The sequence below is a fragment of the Anabrus simplex genome, chromosome 2 (genome assembly GCF_040414725.1).
Source record: "Anabrus simplex isolate iqAnaSimp1 chromosome 2, ASM4041472v1, whole genome shotgun sequence".
NCBI classification, from domain to species: Eukaryota; Metazoa; Arthropoda; class Insecta; order Orthoptera; family Tettigoniidae; genus Anabrus; species Anabrus simplex.
In genome coordinates, this window is record NC_090266.1 from 589,687,565 (window position 1) to 589,694,863 (window position 7,299).

Genomic DNA, 7,299 nt, shown 5'->3' on the forward strand with positions numbered 1-7,299 from the left:
TCAGCGACACAGAGACATGACGCATCAGAAAGGAGCACAGTGATAAGCAATGGAAAAACAAAAATCGCCGCACACCGGTCTGCGTCTTGATGATATCATCAGCACCCTGCTGCAGACACGGGCGATAAGACACTGCATGTTCCATTTCTATGCGTCATGTCTTAAGCAAACACTTTCTCGTATAGTTCTGGTCCTGCTTTTTCTGAGCAGTGCCAGTGAACACAAGTGCCAGCATGAATGAAGAACAAATCAACATTAAATTAGTGCAATCCGTGGAGAAATATCGAATAATATATGATTATTCGCTACCAGGACATTCGAGTAAGAAAGAGGTGGATAAAGCGTGGCATGCAGTGTCCAAAGAATTAAATTTAAATGGTAAGTAACTTATATTCAGTAACATATTTATTAATTAGGTCTATGTACAGCAATGACATGTTTAATTATGTAAGAATAAACATTTCTTGCGCAACCAGAATTACTGATAATGTATAGTAAGGTAGGTAAGGGTTATTCTGCCCGAAGGCAGGTCCGAACCTCCGCAGAGGTGTTCCTGAGCCGGAGTTTACATGCGGTAGGGTGGCCAGTTACTTTCCGCTCCTCCATTCCTTTACCCCCAACCAACAGCGCGTGGCAACCCATCCAACTCCTGACCACGTCCAATGTTGCTTAACTTCGGAGATCTCACGGGATCCGGTGTTTAAACACGGCTACGGCCGTTGGCAGTGTAACTATATTTATATTTATTCCATAGCGTACTTATTCTGCCAAGAAAGGGCTACGTTTGGTTTCATAAAGTAAGAACACAAGTGATTTCTTAATTCAACAGCCTCAACTGTTGCTCTTCTGTTGCAGGGTTGCAATCTTTGCAACACACACATTGTATTGTCAGTATTTTCATCCTTATCTGTTACACTCGGTTCACTAAAAACGCCGTCTTTTAGTCTAATGAAGTTATGCAGGACACAAATTGCTCGTATTATGTTGTCTATTTTATCAGGTTTGCAGGCTATAGCTGTACCGAGAACTCTAAATTTAGAAGCAAGCATTCCAAAACCACATTCTACACTCTTTCTAACCCTGCTAAACCTATAGTTAAAAATCCGCTTTTCATTTGTAAGTTTTCTTCGAGGATAGGGTCTCAGGATATTCTTCTGTAATGGGAAAGCTTCATCACCAACGAAAAAATAAGGAAATGGTGAACAGTGATCATCATCTTTCGGTAGCCTCTCGGGATCAGGTGTATTCAGTGTGGCCTGCTGAAGGTTTCTTCCTAAAGCTGAGTTTCGCAACACGACACTATCTCAATTTCTGCCATAGTCACCAGCTTCTATAACAATGAAAAGCCCATCTGCATCAACCAAGGCTAATAGAACAATAGAAAAATAGCCCTTGTAGTTATAGAAGGATGAGCCACTGTTTCTCGGACACCGGATACGAACGTGTTTCCCGTCTATGGCACCAATGCAGTTAGGCATATTCCAGAGTTCCAAATATCTTTCGGAAATATTCTCCCATAACTCCTTTGAGGGTGCAGGCATAAACTCAGGTGGAAGGGTTGTCCATACTGCCGAACATACTTCATCCGATTGTTGTTTCTCCTCTTTTAAACTGAAAGCTCAAGCATCTGAAGCTGTTGCCTGTAGCTAAGTACCTGGAAATAAAGGACCATGAATACTATTACTGCTAAATTATATTTAAAAAAGCTTGTAAAATTATTTTAGCCAAATTAAACTGTTGACAATTGGACTCATATACATACATTCTATAAATTTAATATCATTGAACTGCACTGTTTTTTTAATAAAATGTTTGTTGTGAATTTATTTTTATGTGTTAATAAGCATTCCTTGGTATAGCTATTGTATGTATAGTCCTACTATAGGGCTCTGCCCTCAAGGACATCCTTTACATGAAATAAAATACACTGACTGACAGAGCAAATGCAACACCAAGAAGGAGTGGTCAGAACTTTATGCCAATTGCAGGGTAGACTGACGTCACTGAGGTATGCTCATGATGTGAAATGCGCCGCTGTGCTGCGCACGTAGCGAACGATAAATGGGACACGGCGTTGGCGAATGGCCCACTTCGTACCGTGATTTCTCAGCCGACAGTCATTGTAGAACGTGTTGTCGTGTGCCACAGGACACGTGTATAGCTATGAATGCCAGGCCGCCGTCAACGGAGGCTTTTCCAGCAAACAAACGACTTTACGAGGGGTATGGTGATCGGGCTGAGAAGGGCAGGTTGGTCGCTTCGTCAAATCGCAGCCGATACCCATAGGGATGTGTCCACGGTGCAGCGCCTGTGGCGAAGATGGTTGGCGCAGGGACTAGTGGCACGTGCGAGGGGTCTAGGCGCAGCCCGAGTGACGTCAGCACATGAGGATCGGCGCATCCGCCGCCAAGCGGTGGCAGCCCCGCACGCCACGTCAACCGCCATTCTTCAGCATGTGCAAGACACCCTGGCTGTTCCAATATCGACCAGAACAATTTCCCGTCGATTGGTTGAAGGAGGCCTGCACTCCCGGCGTCCGCTCAGAAGACTACCATTGACTCCACAGCATAGACGTGCTCGCCTGGCATGGTGCCGGGCTAGAGCGACTTGGATGAGGGAATGGCAGAACGTCGTGTTCTCCGATGAGTCACGCTTCTGTTCTGTCAGTGATAGTCACCGCAGACGAGTGTGGCGTCGGCGTGGAGAAAGGTCAAATCCGGCAGTAACTGTGGAGCGCCCTACCGCTAGACAACGCGGCATCATGGTTTGGGGCGCTATTGCGTATGATTCCACGTCACCTCTAGTGCGTATTCAAGGCACGTTAAATGCCCACCGCTACGTGCAGCATGTGCTGCGGCCAGTGGCACTCCCGTACTTTCAGGGGCTGCCCAATGCTCTGTTTCAGCAGGATAATGCCCGCCCACACACTGCTCGCATCTCCCAACAGGCTATACGAGGTGTACAGATGCTTCCGTGGCCAGCGTACTCTCCGGATCTCTCACCAATCGAACACGTGTGGGATCTCATTGGACGCCGTTTGCAAACTCTGCCCCAGCCTCGTACGGACGACCAACTGTGGCAAATGGTTGACAGAGAATGGAGAACCATCCCTCAGGACACCATCCGCACTCTTATTGACTCTGTACCTCGACGTGTTTCTGCGTGCATCGCCGCTCGCGGTGGTCCTACATCCTACTGAGTCGATGCCGTGCGCATTGTGTAACCTGCATATCGCTTTGAAATAAACATCAATTATTCGTCCGTGCCGTCTCTGTTTTTTCCCCAACTTTCATCCCTTTCGAACCACTCCTCCTTGGTGTTGCATTTGCTCTGTCAGTCAGTGTAAATAAATAAAAATTATCATTATTAATTAATAATTAATAATAATAATAATAATAATAATAATAATAATAATAATAATAAGTGTATTTTCTCATTGCAGTGGCCACCTGTAAAGACGAATGGAGAAACTGTAGGAACTGTTGATCCAGATACTTAAGGCAAGCTCCCACCAGTGGTTCAGCAGCAGTAACCAAAAAGCCCTACTATTTTGCAGACTACTTGGCGTTTTTGACACCATTTACGAAATCAAGAAGACAAGTGGGAAACGTAGAAAATCCGTATGAAGAGGAGCAATCTGCTACAGGGGAACAACCATCATCAGTGGCCATGACAGAAGAAAACGATGAGGAGAATAGTGCTCAAGAAATCATGCTGCCGCTACCTCGAACACGTAGAAGAGATACAAAAAGAAGTGCCACGAAAATGGATATTGACGAAGTTTTATCTTCATATATTCAGATGAAAGCAAAACGTACGGCTGAAGCGGAGTGTAATAACCCAGATGTGTTGTTTTTCAAAAGGCTGCTACCAGATGTGGCTAAATTATCACCTGCAGCTAAAAGCTCATTTATGTTGTTTGTGCAGCAAAAGTTAAATGACATGCTCTACGGATCAGCCAGTAATGTTCAGTGTAGTGATACTCATTCCCATCCTTCAACTTCCGCATTGAAATACGGTGGTGGACAGACGGGCTCCTCATATACTATCTCACCATTATCGTATGCAGTGAATTTACCAGAAGAAAACGAGGAAGAACGTGGTCACTCATATTGACAAGGCGTAGTTACAAAGACAGCACTGTGTGATATAGAGTTATAAGTGGAAAAACCAAAACATTGCACACATATTATTTATATACTTCGTCAATATGAACAGTTTCACAGCTGTGTTCATTATCTAATAAATAATTTAATTTTTTGATAACAAATTATTTTTCTAAGCTTTGAACTTACCTTAGTGTTATACTGTAAGTAGCTTTTCACCAGGACTTATAGCCTTCCTGTAGTTTGTGTCTTGTTTTCTTAATAATGGAGATATTTTCTAAAGAAGTTCTGTATAGCTTTCGGGCTACATTCGGTAGTATGACTGGAATTTTACCGGACCTTTTAGTAAGTCATGCGCTAAGGTATAAGCACCATGGTGAGCACATGACATATTAAAATCATGAATCCATTTTCTTTTCCTCTTGTTACGCAATTTCAACCACATGTACAGCAAAATATCATCTTCACTCGAGGAGGCCATGTTAACAGCTGATAATGCGTAGCGTATTGATGCAGACACATGCTTCTCCGGTGTGCGGGTACAAGTCTGCATCACGAGTGCGACAAACAAGGGAGTCATTTTTCATGTTGCGTTGCAGATGTTGACGCGTCCGGTGTGCGGCCTCACTTAACCTTCTCGGAGTCTGAGTGATGGCTTCCCTGGTCTCGCTCTCCGTCTCGGCCCTTCTCCTGAGGGTGCCGCCGTTCGTCTCTGGCACGCCGTCCCTCCCTGGTAGTCGGACGACCTGAAACAGAGTAGAGAGCTCGTTTTCCACGTCACACATCCACTCCTAGTCGTGATGCCCGATGATGAGGCCTCCTGGTAGAATGAGTCTTTCCTTTTGAGAATGGGTATTTATACGCCCTCTAGAGTCGCGGTACAACGTGTTATCTATTATTGTGCAGTCATTCCATCTGTTAACCACTGTACTGATTTCTCTGAGACTCACACCAGAGATGCCACCTATTTTCCCGATCAAAATGTGTTATTCGGCGATTTCTACTGCTTCTTTCACGGGCTAATTAAATTCATTCCGTGGACGATATCCCCGCGTATTTTGGTTGGATGGCCTTGACACGTGTCAGTTCCACTCTGTCAATAGACAGGCGAACTTCTCTATGGGCACAATTAAATTTGCTTCTCCCTGTGAAGTGAGCTTCAAGGAATGATTCCAAAATTATTAATTCATTACTTCCTCGCTAATGACAGTGCCGAAATCTCTCACTATCGGGGTTATTAGCCAGAATGTTAGTATTAATTTTCCGAGGTCTTTCGAAATGTTACGATCTCGCTCCTGCTGTGACTAACATGCAAAAGAACCTGAGGCTAGCTATATTACAAGATGGATTCGCGTTTTCCCCTCTCGCAGCTGGCCGTACATAGCCGTGCGGCGGTTCTTTCAGCAATGCAGAATTATGGGCTTTGTAATTATGCTGAAAGGTAACATTTTATTCCGAATGAACTGGTCTTTTACTGGGGTGTATAATGGTAAGTTAAATATGTTCCTTAATGCCCTGTTTGTATCACCATTTGTTCATTCAGGGAAGAATTTATACAATGTGACCAAACTATACATAAGTACTGCAAGTGTCTATGTACTAATGAATAGTAAATTTGTAGAAGGATGTGTTTAGGGATTAAATACCGTTGTCTTTTTAGTAACCCATCAACTGGGGCAGCTTTCTTAGTTATGTATTCTACATGATAATTCTGGGTCAGGTTCTCATCAATAACATTGGCCAACAAAAAAATTCAAGATACCAGGGAAATTGCAACGAATATGGGGTATTTTGATGATGCTGAATACGAATGTGCCATTGATTTTTTTCAGATTGGCTCTAGTTTATAACATACAGAGTGGTAATTAAATTGACGTTGTATTGTGACATTACCTATATCCTCTGACTTATAGAGGCGAATCTTAATTTTTTAAATTTGTGCTTGATTGTTTATTATTATGTAACATTATATTATGTCAACTTTAACATTGACCTTACATTTTATTTGTTTTTTTGTTCCAGTGAAATATGAAACATGAGTTCCTCACGACGAGGTTTTGTGAATGTCCTGATGAGTTCTGTTGTGTGTGTGGTGAATACACTCCGCTAAAAATAGAAAACCATTACCGACTTTGTGAAGAAAACCTATTTTTCACATTTTGGTATTTATCTTGGGGACCAAGATAAGTCTTGGGCTCCCCATAAGGTTTGTAAAAGCTGTATGGATGGTCTAGGAAAGTGGATAAACGGAACAAAGAAAAGTTTAAACTTTGGAGTGCCAATGGTTTGGAGAGATCAACAAAACCACCACGATGACCGTTATTTTTGAGTTGTGAGTGTAAAAGGTTTCAATAAATACAAAAAAATAGAAGTGGGATTGTACAAATTTGGATTCAGCAAGTCCTATACCACATAGAAAAAATGTTCCAGTGTCAGTATTTACCACAATTCCTGAACTTCCATCGTCAGATGTTGAAGAATCGCAGGACGTGGAAGGTAATACTGGTGACAGTGAATATGAAGCCAGTATTGCTACACCTCGGCAGTTCTCTCAGGAACAATTCAGTAACTTGATAAGAGACCTCAGTCTACCCAAGCAAGATTCGGAACTCTTAGCATCCGAGCTCAAAGAAATTAAAAGCCTAAAGCCACAAACTAATATTATTACAGCTTACCGGACTACAGAAAAGGGGCTTCTTCCGTACTTCAATGAAGATAATAAAATTGTGTACTACAATGATATTCCCGGACTACTACTTGAAATGGGTTTACCGGAGTATCGACCAGAAGACTGGCGACTTTTTACCGACAACTCCGTGACAAGCTTGAAATGTGTGCTGTTACATATTCGGAATCGCAATGCATCCATTCCATTCGCCCACTCCACAAAACATCTTGAAGAATATAACAACATGAATATGATTCTGCAGAAAATTCGTTATTATCAGCACGGTGGCTCATTTTTGTTGATTTGAAGATGGTCAGTATCTTGCTTGGGCAGTAGAGTGGCTAGACAAAGCACCCACGTTTCATCTGCATGTGGAATAGTAGAGCTAAGCAACATGATTCGGAAGAGGTGAAATGGATTTCAAGAGAAAATTTGACAGTTCGATCAGCGAACATCATACATGAGCCCAGTAGCGTAGCCAGGATTTCAGTTTGGGGGGGGGGGCATTCATCAAGAATTTTATTT

The 7,299-nt window shown here is 42.7% G+C and overlaps 1 pseudogene; it reads left to right on the forward strand.

The window, feature by feature from the left end:
* The first annotated feature begins 233 nt into the window (after window positions 1–233).
* Window positions 234–4,116, forward strand: LOC137498474 (uncharacterized; annotated as a pseudogene).
* Window positions 4,117–7,299: the final 3,183 nt, after the last annotated feature.